The sequence below is a fragment of the Aulonocara stuartgranti genome (genome assembly GCF_965226115.1).
Source record: "Aulonocara stuartgranti genome assembly, chromosome: 6".
NCBI lineage: Eukaryota > Metazoa > Chordata > Actinopteri > Cichliformes > Cichlidae > Aulonocara > Aulonocara stuartgranti.
In genome coordinates this window covers 18,981,160-18,994,784 of record NC_138944.1, presented here as the reverse complement: position 1 = coordinate 18,994,784, position 13,625 = coordinate 18,981,160, and the positions used below count along the sequence as shown (strand labels likewise).

Below are 13,625 nucleotides of genomic sequence, written 5' to 3'. Positions count from 1 at the left end.
ATAACTGTAGTAGAGACCCCTGCTATGTAGCAGACCACAAGCATTACAACATGATGCATGTGTGCCAGATATTATCTGCACAATATGTTGTCAAAGTTTATAAAGTATAAAGGTTTATTTTCTGGGATTACAAAGGTATTTTGCTGTTATTTGGCCTACTCTCATTTACATAAATGCGATGGAGAAATAACAGAAACCAAAGATCTGCACCTATTCTGCAATCAAAAGTCACTTGCAGACCAAAAAAAGCGCTTTCTGCAAGAGATACCAACATGCATCATTACACCCATGAAATCGGGCCAACAGGAAATCCACAGAGACAAAAAAAACCTACATGTAGGCTGAGTCCAGATGAGTGGCTTCTAAATCAAGAAATGGATAGGCTTAATGCAGCAGGAACTCAGCGCAATTAGCAGTCCACAAATATAATCAAACAGTATATGAGCGACTTTGGTCTTTGCGATGCATGGCGCTCCCTTGGCCCCAACAGTAAGGAATATACTTTCTTCTCACACGTCCATCACTCCTACTCTCGTCTGGATTATCTCCTAGTCAGTAGCTCACTGCTGAGTGATATCTCAGACACTGAGATTCACCCTATAACTGTCAGCGATCATGCTCCTGTGTCCTTAACATAAGAAGAACGCTACACCAAGTAAAAACTGGAGATTTAACACATCACTACTCAAAGATGGAGACGTCATCAAATAGGGCTGCTCAATTAATCGAATTTTAATCACGATTACGATCTGGGCTTTCAACGATCATTAAAAATGACTGAGCCGATTATTAGCCCCTCCCTCATGCTTTACTCTCGCGCTGCTCCGTGTGGTAAATCAAGCGCACCGCTCTCCATTTCGAACACGCATCACAACAATTAAGAGGACCGGAAAGCTAAGCAGAAGTTGTTTGGAGAGGAGAGTGACTGCCGTTGGTTGAAAAGAGAGGTAAAAAAAAAAAACTTCAGTGGTGTGGAAACATTATGGGTTCGCGGAGTCAGACGTGGATCAAGTAGACATAGTGTGTAAACTTTGCTACAGTGTTGTAGCTGCACCACAGAGCAACACTGCAAAGTTCACTACACATAGATGTTTACATTTTTCATTTATTTTTTATATTGCAAACATTTGCACTGTTATCAGTATTTGCACACTATTTTATATTATTTTTTTAAAGTCATTATTCAATACATTGTTATTGTTAACCCTTTAAAGCCGGTCAGAGCAGCATGCTCTGTTTTGTGTAACTATTTTTAAATCCCTGTAGAACCTGAACCATGTAAGCTAGCGCAATAATTGGTTTTGCATATGAAACCGGAGGAGTTGTACTTACATCTTATACCATCAGCTTGTCCTAGGTCACAGTTTCCTTCCACATATGCAAAAATTGCATAAAAAGCCTTGCAGGAACAAAAACATAATATTCCAGAAACACGCTTTGCCAATCCGATCAGCTGTTCTTAACACTTCCCACATTGAAAAAGAAGTCAGCGCGAACTATCGCGTTTCCTGCCCAAAACCGGAAGTGACGTCATTCTCGCGGAAAATGTAGCTTTTTACTTGTAGGCCTTAAAAGCCTATACTAGTGTTTTTATAAGTCATGTTTGACTTTTCTGAATAGTTGCTGGGATGCTTAGAACTCGAATTGCACTGCTGGAAATAGTTTATTTTGATGCACATGCTGTTTTCTTTGCAAATTTGCATCATAGGATTGTTTTTTTGTTTTTCCTGCAGTATATAAAAATTGCTGTATCTCCAAAATAAAACTATGAAGACACTCAAAATAAATTTCCTGTTGTTGTAAACTATTTTTTGCAACTTTTTTGTATTTAAAGTTTTGAGGGATAAACCTCTTAAATTTCTCCAAGTAGAAATATATGTAAAAAAAACAAAAACGATTTTCAATTTTTTTGTAGTTTATTGCACTTGTGGTAAATGGCCTGCATTTGTATAGCGCTTTTCTAGTCCATAGGACCCCAAAGCGCTTTACACTACATTCAGTCATTCACCCACACATTCACACACTGGCGATAGCAAGCTACATTGTAGCCACAGCTGCCCTGGGGCGCACTGACAGAGGCGAGGCTACCGGACACTGGCGCCACCGGGCCCTCTGACCACCACCAGTAGGCAAACACAGAGTTAGTATCTTGCCCAAGGATATTTGGCATGCAGCCAGGAGGCAGCCTGGGATCGAACCACTGACCTTCTGATTAGTGGCTGACCTGCTCTGCCACCTGAGCTACAGCCACCCCACTTGTTTGCAATTAATGTAGTTACTATGGACTTAATGCATACATATTATTAAAATATGGGCTATAACAGTTGTATTGATGTATAGGAACTTGAAATGCTCCCACAAATGGCACTACAGCATGTAAAAAAATAATATAAGCTCTGGCGGACTTGGTTCTATGGTAGGTCTTAAAGGCTTAAATAAATATCGTCAAATAATCGTGATCTCAATTTCAGTGAAAATAATCGTGATTATCATTTTTGCCATAATCGAGCAGCCCTATCATCAAATACTTTAAAAAAGAATGGACTCTTTATTTAGGCTATAATGACATCAGCATCTGTCTTCTGGTAAGCAGGGAAAGCTGTGATGAGAGGTAAAATAATTTCTTTCTCATCACATAAGAAGAAAGAAGAAAACAAAAATATTCAGGAACTAGAAAAAACCATCAAATCCCTAGAAGAAGCCTACGTGTCACACCAAGATCAAGAAATATTGAACAAAATACGCAAAACAAAACTAGAATTAAATATAATTATTAATAAAAAGACTCAATTCTTAGTACAAAGACTTCGCTTGCAAAATTTTGAACACGGTAACAAATCCAGTCAATTTCTAGCTAACCAGTTAAAAATCAATGAAGAAAAAACAACCATATGTGCTGTTAAAGATTTATCTGGGAAAACAATATATGACCCTAAAAAAAAAAACAAATTTTTTAGGGATTTCTTTTTTTTTTTTCTTTTTTTTTTTCTTTTTGCCTGTCCCGTTTGGCTCTTTTGCCATCAGAATTGTTGTCTAAAGGCAAAGAAAGATGCCCAACGGATTTACTTTACCAAACTGACCATCCCAGCCTTGCCGTAATGGTCCATTTGATTCACCTTTTATTGTTTATTTTATTTTCACTTACTGAATACGGGACAGACTTGACTGGGGGAAAGAAGGGGAGAAAGAAAGAGGGAAAGAGAAACAGCTGAGAAGAGGGACGGGGGAGAAGGGCAAAAGACAAAAACCAACAGAACGGGCAGAAAAAAAGAAAAAGAAAAAAAAATGCATATATCAATCACCTGGGTCACCTGCTGAGAAAGAAAAAAGAAAACAAGCAGAAGAGAACAAGAGTAATAGAATAAACAACATCACAATGATATATGGAAATATGACAGTAAATACTAAATATTAAACATTATTGTGCAGCACATAAGATCAACAGAACACAGTGTGCTTTGAGGTAGGAGCCAAAAAAGGTGTAGTTTGTGGGTGTGATCATCCGTGTGTACACCTGTGAGCATGGACGCGCTTGATTTTTAAAAGGTTCCTTCATGTAATGATCTGCTAGAGGGTGTGGGGGGGCCACTGCCCCGTCCTCCAGGGCATGAAGCAGGTATGGAGGAGATCAAAACTCCAGACATCCAGAGGCCCCCAGAACACAAGAGACCAAGGAAGACCAACAGAGGGGCAGCCGCGCCACTGTCCCAGAAAGAGCTGAGGAGAGTCCCAGATGAGGGCTCACTCAGCAGCCGCGGAGCAGAAGCCAGGGGGAGTTGCAGTGACGCGCCCGTGAGCTCCGCCGGCAGCCAGCTGTGCCTGAGTGACCGAGCCCCAGGCCGAGAGGCCGGGGGCACCCCACCTCCGAAGTGGCCCGAGCGAGCCCCAGGCTCCAGGCCCCGCTAAGCGGCCGCCAAGGAGTGAGCTGGTGTGTACCTGGACGCCCATCCCCGGACACAAAGAACCACCAACGCACCGATGTCTGAGGGAGTCCGCCACTGGCAGGGGAAGTGGTGGTAGGGGGAGATAGGCCTCCAAACCTTGGAGGGCCTGAGATGTCCCCAGAGAGGTGGCGCCTGACACCCAACCTGACATATAGACACAGACATACAGGCACACACAGATACAAACATCCATTCCCACCCTCATGCTCTCATATGCACTTACTCCACACTCAACCAACGTGGAGACAGACATGAAGAGACGCTGTACACACAATCACACTCCACAAGCGTACTCTACAAACCGGGTCTAGGTACCCTTGCCCCTGGAGGGGGGAACTGCACCTAGACCCAGGTCTTTTTAGGGATTTCTATGAAACACCACAAATAAACCCATCTAAAAACAAAATTGATCAATTTCTTGACAATGTAACTCTTCTTTTCTAAATTATTAGACACTCAAGCAATGGCACTGGATTCGCCACTGACACCAGGTGAACTCCAGGAAGCCCTGATAAGTATGCACAATAATAAGGCTCCAGGTCCAGACGGCTTTCCTGCAGAATTTTACAAAGAATTCTGGACAACTCTGGCACCAATGTTTCACAGAATGCTGCAGGAAATCAAGGAAAATGGCAGAAGACCACCAAATGTGAATTCTGCAAATATTAATCTCTTACTAAAACCAGGCAAAGACCCTTTATTTCCCTCCAGCTATCATCCAATATCCCTTATAGATTATTTTGAGATCCCTTGTAGATCTCAAAATAATCTGCAAAGCTCTCTCAAAGAGATTGGAGAAAATAACCCCCCTTTTAATTCATCCTGACCAAACTGGTTTCATAAAAGGTAAGCACTCATCAACAAATACGTGTAGATTATTTAATTTAATAGACTACTCGTGCAGTAAAAACATTGAAATCATAATATTGTCTCTTGATGCAGAAAAGGCATTTGACAGAGTTAACTGGAAATTTCTATTTGCAACTTTACACAAATTTGGTTTCAGAAACTCTTTCATAAACTGGTTAAAAATATTATATAATTCCTCAACAGCATGTGTCAGAACAAATGACCAAACATCCTCCAGCTTCTGTCTCCTAAGGGGCACCAGGCAGGGATGCCCACTCTCCCCTTCATTGTTTGCAATTTTTATTGAGCCACTAGCAGCAGCATTTAGACAGGCTACAACAATTAAGGGCATACAATGTAAGAATGTAGAAAATAAAATCAGCCTTTATGCAGATGATGTGTTGCTTTTTCTCCAAAACTCAAAAAATAATCTCTCTGGGGTAATTGCATTGATAAACTCTTTCTCAAAAGTCTCAGATTATTCAATTAACTGGTCAAAATCTACAGTTCTTCCGATTAATTGCTCCTTCTATAATTCTTCATCTACCCCACTGCAATCTGGAAATATTAAATATTTAGGTATCAATATCTCTCCTAAGCTTGCAGAATTAACTAAATTTAAACCACATCCCACTTTTAAAGACAGTAGAAGGCGATCTGGCTAGATGGAAATCTCTACCCATCTCACTCATGGGAAGGGTCGCCGCTATAAAAATGATGGTTTTGCCAAAAATAAACTATTTATTTTCAATGATCCCGAGTAAGCCATCACAAGATTGGCTCAGATCTCTAGACTCGTATATTTCTAAATTCCTTTGGAAAGATAAACCCCCACATATCAGCTTAAAAACATTACAAAGGACCAAGGACAAAGGAGAAAAAATAAATTTAAACCCAGTGAAGCTGAATTACAAACGCCACAAAGTGTGGTACAATCTTTTAATCTAACCCCCCCCCCCCCGATTATTGTCTAAAATATACAGAACAATTTCTAAAACAGATGAATCAATATCCCATCCTATTGCAAAATGGGAAGCGGATTTTTTGATCAGCTTAGACCAAATCTTCTGGTCTCAGATATGCTTAAAAACCTTTCAATGGATCAGAAATCCCAGTTTGCAATTAATACAATACAAATACTATATAGAGTGCACTATATTTGTCATAGGATGTTCAAGATGGGCTTTACGTCTTGCAACAACTGCTCACACTATGAAGGCAATGCACCGGATAATCCACGCTCTTTGGTTCTGTCCACCAGTTCAGAAGTTTTGGCGCGAGATATGTGAAGACTTATCAAAGTGTCTGAAATGTAACATTCCAGCCTCCCCTTTAGTGTGCTTGCTGGGCAACTTGGATGAGGTCACTACAGAAATAAACACAGCCCACAATCCTCATTACCTGGAAAAATAAAACTAATCTTAATTTATATAGTGCTTTTCAATTCTACTATTCATTCACTCGCACACACTGGTGGAGGCAAGCTACAGTTGTAGCCACAGCTGCCCTGGGGCAGACTGACAGAAGCAAGGCTTTCATATTGCACTATCAGCCCCTCACCAGTAGGCAAAGTGTCTTGCCCAAGGACGCAACAACCGCGACTGTCCGAGCCGGGGCTCGAACCGGCAACCTTCCGATTACAAGACGAACTGCTAACTCTTGAGCCACGATCGGCCCTTAATTCTAAACAATTCAAAAGCTATCTAATACATCACATTAGTCTTGATACAGCTTCTGCCACCACATTTGATCAATCCCTCTGGGCTCTTTTGATCGCCTTCATCGCCTAGTGGGGGTGGGGGGTGGGGGGGGTCATGGTTTGGTCCTGCCTTCGCTATTGTGGTTGATATGGGGGTAGGGACAGGCTTAGGGCGTCTGGGGATTCCCTAGGGACGTTTTCCCTGGAGGGCCTAACCCGGGGGTTGTTGCCATGACCTGGTTAGGGGCTCTGGTGGCTCTTAGATGGTGTATTCCTTGTGGCTGCGTACAGCGTAGATGGGGGAGGGTCTGTGCTAGCGGACGTTGGTTACTGGCCTGGTTGCCTCTGGGTGGGTCCGGGACGGGCGTGGGGGCTTGGGGGTCTGGATCCTGGTTATTGTGTCGCCAGGGTTGTGGGTGGGCGGTTGGGTGCATGGGGACTCAGCCCTGGTGCGGGGGACCTCTAGTGCATTGGCCCAACTGGAGGGTTCTTCAACCGGTGAGGAGGCTGTTACATCTATACAGGTGGTCTCCTCTCTCCAGGAGCTCACTCTGCAGGTGGGGGAGAGATATTGGAGAGGTGGAGAATGAACTCAACCTGGGTGTCTATTGTCTTGTGTAGTCTGGGAGATGAGTGGATGATGGGGTGGGTGCAGTTTTCTCTGCGGTGGGGTCGGGTGGGCTGCCCCGGACTCTGTGGGGCTGGGCGGTACTGCTGCTGTGGGTCCCGGTCCAGATGGGCCTGGGGGGCCCCTTGCCCTGGTGGGTTCCAGGGTGTGGGGGTGCCTACTGGGGTCAGTGGGGGAGCTGGCCCCAAGGAGGGGCCACATGCCCCTTCCTTTTTTCCCTCCCCATCCTCAGCTGCCTCCCTCTTCCCGCTCCACCACACCCACCCGCACATGCAGGGCTTGGGTTCCAGGTGTGTCACCAGGGTGCAGGGGAAGCACTCCCCCTCTGTCCCCTTCTGGCCGCCTGTGCCCCAATTTTATTCCACGACCTAGACATCCACATTACTCATACATATAGGGCCTTGGGGGTGGGTACGTTATACAGCATCCAGAGGATGGTCTGTGTATTCAAACCCATCTCTGGCGCTGGTGCCCAACCCTCAATTTTAAATGCATATAGACACTGAGGGTTTTCGGGAGGAGCCGTGCTGCTCTCTGGCAGGAAGCACCGTGCCCTCCTGTGTTTTAAATGCACTTTAGTACAACACACAGCAGCACTACATATGAGCGAGCGGAGGGAGGTTTGGGGTCTTCACTCAGATTGGGCTCTGCGATGCGGGGCCTCCCTGCTACTGCAGATAAGGTGGCTGTCTGCTTGCCTCCACCCCAGGGAAAACGGTTACATCTCCTGGGTCTAGGTATGGTTTGCCCCTCTGGGGGCGAGGGTACCTGAACCTGGGATATAGAGTATGTTTGGGGAGTGTGATTGTGTGTACAGTGTCTATTTCTGTCTGTGTACACGTTGGGTGAGTGCCGAATATTTGCTTATGTGTATATAGGGGAGGGAATACACGTTTGTGTCTGTGTGCGCCTGTTCGTCTGTGTCTATATGTCAGGTCGGGTCTTAGACTCCACCTCTCTGGGAACATCTCAGGCTCTCCAAGGTATGGAGGCCTATCTCCCCTCACCACATTCCCTGGTGGCTGATGCCCTCAGACGTCGGTGCGTTGGTGGTTCTTGGTGTCTGGGGCTGGGAGCTCATGTATGTACCAGCTCACTCCTGGTGGCTGATTGGCTGGGCCTGGCGCCTGTGGCCCGGCTGGGCCCCTTCTTGGGGGTGGGGCGCCCTCAGGCCTCTGGCCTCTGGGCCTGGGGCTCGGTCCTCTCTGGCACAGCTGGCTGCCGGCAGAGCCCGTGGGCACGTCACTGCAACCCCCTCTGGCCTCTGCTCCGTGGCTGCTGGGTGACCCCTCGTCTGGGGCTCTCCTCAGCTCTTCCCAGGAGGGTGGCATGGTTGCCCCTTTGGTGGTCCTCCTTGGGTTCTCGTACTCTGGGCCCTTTGGATGTCTGGGGCCTGGATCTCCTCCATACCTGCTTCATGCCCTGGGGGATGGGGCTATGGCTCCCCACACTCCCTAGCAGATCATTACATGGAGAAACCTTTTGAATACAAGCGTGCTGATCCACACAGGTGTGCACACAGGTGTACACACATGTGTTCACAGACACAAACTACAACTTTCTTGGCTGCTATCTGAAAGGTAGTCAATCTTGCGTGCTGCACAATAACATTTAATATTTAGTACCTACTGTTAACTACTGTTAGCTAGTTTATTGTGATTTTGTTGTATTTATTATGTTGCTCTTTTTTATTTGTTTTCTCTTCTGTTTTTTTTTTTCTTCTCTCGACAGGTGATCCAGTTGGTTTTTTTGTTTGTTTTTTTCTTTTTTGTTTGTTTGTTTGTTTGTCTCTCTCCCCTCTATTTTGTCTTTCTCTCCCTCTCTTTTGTTCATTCTTTCTTTCTCCCTGTCCTATCCCCCAGTCAGTGAAGGTGTTGCCTCATTGCTTTTTTGCACTTAAAATATGTTTGTTGACATGACAAAACCCCTAAAACCACAGACAACAGAATAGTTGAATGTTAGATAGAAAGAACTTAGTGAATGATGCATGTTATATAAGCTATTTGAGTGCTCAATTAGAGTAGAAAAGTGCTCCTCTTAACTAATCAGTTAAATATATGTATTTACCATGTGGTATAGCCAATGTAGGCCACTGGCTGTACCACTAACTAAGTTAATGTTAACTGTTAACTATAAAGTCACAGTCTCCACAGTCATTGTGCACAGCAGCCTCAATATAAACCACTTAGTAACTAGCCAATCAACTACATTTCCTGGAAAACTGTACATACATCATATCTGTGTGCTTCAGAGGCTGTCTTTCAACTCCCCATGGTCTTCACTAATGGATGGATTGCATGTTATTCTTCTTGTTCTTTTAGGTAATTTTGGCATTGAAGTCACAATCTTTTAATCAACAGACTTTCAGTGTTTTGTGTTATTTGTCACATTTACATATAATTCTATTTTTTTGTAGGAGTTGTTTCCTGCATTCAAAATGGAATTTCTGTATCAGTACTGGAAGTGACAGCCCAACCTGGAGACAACATCACTCTGTATTGCGACTGCAAAATGACCATTGGAGTACATATAATATGGTACAGGAAGTGTTCTCATGATAACACTGTTGTTTTACGGTACAAATCTGCGTCTTGGTTTCCTTTGGAACCTTTGTCTCATTTGCACTTTGTGAAGAATGAGTCCTCTAATTCCCGAGACCTTGTGATTTTAAATATCACTGATTCTGATGAAGGTCTCTACTACTGTGGAACAGAAGAACAGCATGGGGAAAATAAAGACTGCAGATTTGTTTACACATATGGAAATTCCACAACAAGACTCAAATTAGGTAATTGAATTCAATGCAATTCAGTTTTATTTATATAGCACCTAATCACAACAAAAGTTTCCTTATGGTGCTTAGGTAAGTTTTTTCTTTTAATAAATGCAGTGGGTTGCATTTGTATGTATTAAGATTAAATAGGAAAAGATTTGCTGTTGAAAAGAAAGCAAAGTCTGTCATTTATCGAAAATATGCAAGATTTAAATTATTACAAAATTACCATGTTTCAATGTTATTATGCAATATTACTTTTTTGTTTGTTTGTTGGGCCTAAGGTGACAATATGTATGTTTTAGTCACTATAGGAAAACCATTAATCGTGCAAGAACAGCGTGTCATGGATGTTGGTGTAACCCGTCTGTCATGGATGATGATGTTCACTCCAGCCTTTACCATTCTCACCTCATTCTCCTTTATTCTGGTATATCACACTTGTCAGAAAGCAGGTACATACTTACTATCTTTCCTATTTTTGTGCATAATAGCTTTTTTTTTTTTTTTTTGAAATGTTTTATTCAGTCATTTTGCAGAGTCATACTTGTTATTTTTTTTCCACAAACCCAATAGATAGATGCTTTTAATCTGTTTAATATTACACTGCTGTTGTGTTCATTTGTGCAGAAAAGAAATCGCATCATCATCAGAAAAGATTGCGTATCAAACGACAATCAAGGCAAAATATGGTAACCAAGGTTCCCTTCATAATTTTGATTTGTGCTTTTGTACCTTATGCGTCACATTCACAGGTCGTTAATATTAACACGCTTGTTAAATGGAAAACTAGCATTGCAAAACTAAACTAACTAACTAATTACAAATGTTATATTGTTTTTCAGGATGAAGATCTGTGTTTAACAACAGTTGTGTTCCTGTCTCAGGACGCACAAACACATCATTCAGATGACAAAGAAGAAATAAATAACTAGCTTTGTCTTTAAGTTATATTTGTAAGGTTTACAATCAAAAGTACACGTTGTTTTTTTTCAATCTCTCATTTTTGGTAACTCTGTCACTGTGTTTTTGTCATCATTCCTGCAGTCATATATGTTCTTGGCTACTTCTTAATTAAAAATATATATACACCGCGTTCCAAATTATTATGCAAATTATATTTTTCTCTGTTTTTCCTAAATAGTCAATTCAAATGACAGTTGGCATAATTTTCGAGTCATCGACCAATAGAGTATATTTCAAATGTTACTGAACAAAACTCCCAATGAAAACAGTATGTTTTTCAAAAATAAAAAACTTAAAATCCACTGTTCCAAATAATTACGCACACAGAGTTTCAAAAGATTTAATAGGTTGTAGAGAATTGAAAATGGTCATTTGTTGAATTTGCAGCATTAGTAGATCAATTTCACTGAAATCAAAAGCTATTTAATCAAAAACATCGTAACAGGTCAAGTTACATATTAACATAGGACCCCTTATTTGATAGCAGTTTTACAATTCTTGCATCCATGGAACTTGTACGTTTTGGGAAAATGTCTACTTGAATGTCTTTGCAGGATGTCAGAATAGCCTCCCAGAGCTGCTGTTTGGATGTGAACTGCTTCCCACCCTCATATTTCTTTGCTTGAGGATGTTCCAAAGGTTCCCAATAGGATTGAAGTCAGGGAAGAATGGGGACCACACCATAAGTTCCTCTCCTTTTACCAGCCAATGATGCAGAGGTATTCCTTATAGCATGAGATGGTGCATTGACTTGCACGAAGATGGTTTTGTTGCAGAGGCACAGTTCTTCTGTTTCTACCATGGAAGAAAGTGGTCAGTCAGAAACTCCACATACTTTGCAGAGGTCATTTTCACACCTTCAGGGACCCTAAAGGGGCCGACCAGCTCTCTCCCTGTGATTCCAGTTCAAAACATGTCCATCTGGACCATCCAGGCTTGCACTGCACTCATCAGTGAACAAGACTGTTTGAAAATTAGTCTTCATGGAGTTCTGGGCCCACTGCAGCCATTTCTGCTTGTGAGCATTGGTTAGGGGTGGCCGAATAGAAGGTTTATGCACAACTGCAAGTCTCTGGAGGATTGTACACCTTGATGTTCGCAGGGCTCCAGAGGCACCAGCAGCTTCAAATATGTGTTTGCTGCTTTGTAATGGCCTTTTAGCAGCTGCTCTCTTAATCTGATGTATTTGTCTGGCAGAAACCTTCATCATTGTGCCTTTATCTGCACAAGCCCATCTGTGCTCTGACTCAGCCACAAATCTCTTAACATTATGGTGATCACGCTTAAATTTTCGTGAAATATCTAAGCTTTTCATTACGTGTCCAAGGCATTCAACTATTTCGCGCTTTTCAGCAGCAGAGAGATCATGTTTCTTTCCTATATTGCTTGAAAATGGTGGTCTGCTTAATAATGTGGAACATCCTTCTTTAGTAGTTTTTCCTTTAATTGGGCTCACCTGGCAAACTAATGATCATAGGTGTCCGAGATTGATTTCAGTGATGCAAAGAGTCCTGAGACACTATTCCATCCATGGGCTTAATTGAAAAACAACTTATTTAATCTTTATGACACTTCAACACAATTTGTATAATAATTTGGAACGTGGTGTATATATAAATTTTTGCATATTGAATAAGCAATATACTTTACAAAGATTTCTGAAAACAATATTTTAAAAAAAAACAACAAAGTTTTACAGGTGGACAGGAAATATGATAATCATATCACAGCACAAGGTTCCTGCTTTGCACCACCTGGAAAGCTTAAGCTTTTTCTGTGAGTAGTGTGTATATTTTATGGTGAGCGAGCAGGTAGGTCCTGACCCTGCAGAACATAACACTAACACTAAAAGTCATGGAAAATTAGCACAATAGCTTCAGGAAAGTCTGTGCTATTTTAATGCAATATATGATAGTCAATTACTAACTAAATAATGCATGTGTGGTCTATATTCTCCTTTGACACTGATCTCATCTATGCCAAAAAATAAAACAGTCATTAAATATTAACAGATGCACTCTCTTACACCTAACAAAGGTAAAAACTAAATGCCATACAGTCTGCTACTATTAATATTTCATTTGTATCTTCTTTTAGTTGCTGTTTTTTATGACTTTGTTTTTGTGAGTTTAGTATCTGACCTGTTTACTCTTTGAGTAAGAGTTTGTGGACAGAAAGAACAATGCAGCATGTCAAATTAATCTTAATCTAATGAAACAAGCTAGAATTAGACAATATTAAGAGCAGTAAGTTTGGAAGGTTTTACTGAGTAAAAGGAAGAGGGGAGTGGGAGAGGGAGGGTTTCTGATCCCTCAACATCATGCAGAAGCATCACATGCTGACCTAGACAATCCTGACATCTATTGGAGATGACAGGTAATGAACTAAAAACTTCTTAACAAACACTTCTCTCAACAGTCAAAGCTAAATTATATTGTTTTCTTGTCCTCAAATGATTGCTGGAAGTTTGCATCATGACTGCGTGATATATATTCTTCATTTTAATGAATCTGTAATGCACTGTAGGGAAATCATTAATGAGTTTCCGTGTAACTGTGTATGTAGGTTCCTCTCAAATGCAAGAGGAGTATGGCTGCTGCAGTGACAATCTTTACACTGACTGTGATTTTAGTGTAGTGTTTTTGAGCCATTGCAGTTACTTCAGTTACAGAATTGACTGTTTTTATGTAGTGCTCTCCATGGAACCAGAGATTACAGCTTTTTAATAATGGTTTTAAGAGGTTTAAACATTTTATAATCATGATG

General features: G+C 41.8%; 1 long non-coding RNA gene across 2 annotated transcripts; it reads left to right on the top strand.

Moving 5' to 3' along the window:
* Positions 1 to 716: 716 nt before the first annotated feature.
* On the top strand, positions 717 to 10,949 carry LOC309709124. Of its 2 annotated transcripts, XR_014277436.1 has the most exons (7): positions 717 to 947; positions 9,372 to 9,441; positions 9,537 to 9,657; positions 9,813 to 9,908; positions 10,199 to 10,348; positions 10,524 to 10,585; positions 10,739 to 10,949. It is a non-coding gene; the product is annotated as an uncharacterized lncRNA (long non-coding RNA). The 2 variants fall into 2 exon arrangements; XR_014277435.1 differs by lacking the exon at positions 9,813 to 9,908.
* The last annotated feature ends 2,676 nt before the right edge of the window (positions 10,950 to 13,625 follow it).